Source organism: Chrysemys picta, unplaced genomic scaffold (assembly GCF_011386835.1).
Source record: "Chrysemys picta bellii isolate R12L10 unplaced genomic scaffold, ASM1138683v2 scaf211, whole genome shotgun sequence".
NCBI lineage: Eukaryota > Metazoa > Chordata > Testudines > Emydidae > Chrysemys > Chrysemys picta.
Window position 1 is genome coordinate 4,405 of NW_027052918.1, and position 3,096 is coordinate 7,500.

The 3,096-nt window shown below is 73.4% G+C and overlaps 1 non-coding gene across 1 annotated transcript; it reads right to left on the reverse strand.

The window, feature by feature from the left end:
- Window positions 1-1,659: 1,659 nt before the first annotated feature.
- On the reverse strand, window positions 1,660-1,778 carry LOC135978307 (5S ribosomal RNA). The gene has a single exon (XR_010595731.1). It is a non-coding gene; the product is annotated as a 5S ribosomal RNA (ribosomal RNA).
- Between the last annotated feature and the right edge of the window lie 1,318 nt (window positions 1,779-3,096).

Consider the following 3,096-nt stretch of genomic DNA (forward strand, 5'->3'; position numbering starts at 1 on the left):
CCAGGGGGAAAGCTTAATAGTCCTCCCCCGACAGTGTGTGTGTGTGTGTGTGGGAGGGAGGCTTAGCAGTCTTGCCCCGGGCGGTCCGGTGGGGGAGGCTTAGCAGTCGTCCCCAGGGCGGTCCGGGGGTGGGGGGGGGGGGGAGGCCTCACAGTCGTCCCTCGGAGAGCCGGGTCAGCGGCAGTGGTGGGTTTACGTCCAGCCTCCGGAGGGTGCGCGTCCTCGGAGGCGATGCAGGCGCCGCAGAGAGGCAGCCTCCGAGGCAGGGAGCGGAGCACCGAGGCTGGGGAGAGGGGAGCAGGAGCCGGGGGCTGGGGCTGGGGGTGGGGGGCGTTCAGGACAACCGGTCAAGCCCCGGGAAGCAGCTGTCAAATGTTCCAAGTCCCCACTCGGCCACCAGGTCCACCCCAGTCTAGCAATGGGGTTGACCTGGCTGACGGCCGGTTAGTATCAAGGTAAACTCACCGTCGTCCACAGGAGGGCAGCTCTCAGGCCGGCCGGCTGCGGCTGACTCTGGGGCGGCGCCCGGTCCCGGCAGCGAGGGGCGGGGGGCGCGGAGCGAGACGGGGCTAACCGGGGGGGGGCGCCTCCTGCGACTTTGGGGGCCGCGGGTCGTCAGTGGCGTGCAGGCCGGGCCTCTCCCGGGGGATTCGGGGGGGCGGTCCTGCGGGCCGGGCGCAGGGGGCTCGAGCGAGCCCGGGCCGGTCCGCCCCGGGGCCGGGGTCTCCGCCTGCGGCTCAGGGGGGCGCGGGTCGTCGGGGGAGGAAGCCCGGGGGAGCCGCACACCGGCCCGCCAGGCCAGGCCTGGCCTGGATGGCCGCGGGGGGATTCGGGGCGGTCCCGCGGGCCGGGGGCCGGGCGCAGGGGAGGCGGGGGGGCCGAGCGAGTCCGTCCCGGGCCCGGGGCCTCCCCCTGCGGCTTTGGGGTCCGTGGGTCCCCGCTGGAGGAAGCCACTGGGAGCTGGACACCCGCCGTCCGTCCCGCCAGGCCAGGCCTGGCCTGGGTGGCCGCGGGGGGATTCGGGGCGGTCCCGCGGGCCGGGGGCCGGGCGCAGGGGAGGCGGGGGGGCCGAGCGAGTCGGGCCCGGGCCCGGGGCCTCCCCCTGCGGCTTTGGGGTCCGTGGGTCCCCGCTGGAGGAAGCCGCTGGGCGCTGGACACCCGCCGTCCGTCCCGCCTGGCCAGGCCTGGCCTGGGTGGCCGCGGGGGGATTCGGGGCGGTCCCGCGGGCCGGCGGCCGGGCGCAGGGGGTCCGAGCGAGTCCGTCCCGGGCCCGGGGCCTCCCCCTGCGGCTTTGGGGTCCGTGGGTCCCCGCTGGAGGAAGCCGCTGGGCGCTGGACACCCGCCGTCCGTCCCGCCTGGCCAGGCCTGGCCTGGGTGGCCGCGGGGGGGGATTCGGGGCGGACCTGCGGGCCGGCGGCCGGGAGGGTCCGGGCCAGTCCGCCCCATGCCCGGGGTCTCCCCCAGCGGCTTCGGTGGCCCCGGGGGGGGTCCTCCGCGGAGGAAGCCGGGTGGGTGGGGAGCCGGACCCCAGGCGCCCAGACCCGTGACCTGCGGCCGCGACCTCCGACTCGGCAGGAGCGACGAGGGGCTTTCCGGCCCGTCCCCCCCTCTCCTTCCCCCCCAGAAAAGGAGAGAGAGCTGACTCGGACCGGGAAAAGCTGCCTACGGCACCTGGGATTCCCAGGCGGTCACCCATCCAAGTACTAGCCAGGCCCGGGACGGTTTACCTTCCGAGATCGGACGGGATCGGGGGCGTTCGGTCCGGTATGGCCGTAGGCACCCGGCCCCGCGCCTCCTCGCCCGCTTTCCCCTGCCGACGCCCGGGCCTGCCGCACGGTGAGCCCCGGTCGGACTGCCCCCCCCCCCTGCGGCAGGGCCCCCGTCTCTCGCGGGCCCGGTCCTTTTTTCCTTTTCGAGCTCCGGGGCCCGGGCTGGCCGCCAGAGCCCCTCCGCCCGCCCTCCCCGGCGTCGGGGAAAATACTGTCCCGGACTTCCAGTGCGCCCGATCCTGTCAGCCGGGGGGTGGGGAGGGGCAGTCCCTCGCTGCGGCCGGGGAGGGTGAGCCCAGGGCGGCTTGCCTGCCGTGCGAGGCCCCTCTCGGCCACCAGGTCAACCCCGAGTCGAAAGGGCTGAAAAATTTTCAGAGTCCCCTCCCGGGCACCAGGTCAACCCGTGGAATCGGACGGGTTCACCTGCTGGCCGGTTCGCTTCCCGGGCACCAGGTCAACCCGTGGAATCGAAAGGGTTCACCTGCTGGCCGGTTTGCTTTCCGGCCACCAGGTCAACCCCTAGGGGTTTTAACGGGGGCACGCCCGGTGGCCTCTTTCCCGTCCGGTCACCAGGTCAACCCGGATCTCCCTCCTTCCCTGGGCGTCCCCTCCTCGGAGGCGTCAGGTTCCATTCCCCCCCCCCCCCCAGACTTCCAGGGGCCCGATCCAGTCGGCCGGGAGGCAGTCCCTCGCTGCGGCCGGGGAGGGTGAGCCCAGGGCGGCCTGGTCCATGTCTCTAGTGGGCCCGATCCTTTTTTTTTTTTTCGAGCTCCGGGGCCAGGCCCGCCCGGGCAGCCCTCCTCGGAGGCGTGGGGCGATTTCCCCCCGCCCCCAGACTTCCAGGGGCCCGATCCTGTCGGCCGGGAGGCAGTCCCTCGCTGCGGCCGGGGAGGGTCAGCCCAGGGCGGCTTGCCTGCCGTGCGAGTCCCCTCTCGGCCACCAGGTCAACCCCGAGTCGAAAGGGCTGAAAAATTTTCAGAGTCCCCTCCCGGGCACCAGGTCAACCCGTGGAATCGAACGGGTTCACCTGCTGGCCGGTTCGCTTTCCGGCCACCAGGTCAACCCGTGGAATCGAAAGGGTTCACCTGCTGGCCGGTTCGCTTTCCGGCCACCAGGTCAACCCCTAGGTTTTAAGGGGGGGGGACGCCAGGTGGCCTCTTTCCCGTCCGGTCACCAGGTCAACCCGGATCTCCCTCCTTCCCTGGGCGCCCCCTCCTCGGAGGCGTCAGGTTCCATTCTTTTTTCCAGACTTCCAGGGGCCCGATCCAGTCGGCCGGGTGGCAGTCCCTCGCTGCGGCCGGGGAGGGTGAGCCCAGGGCGGCTTGCC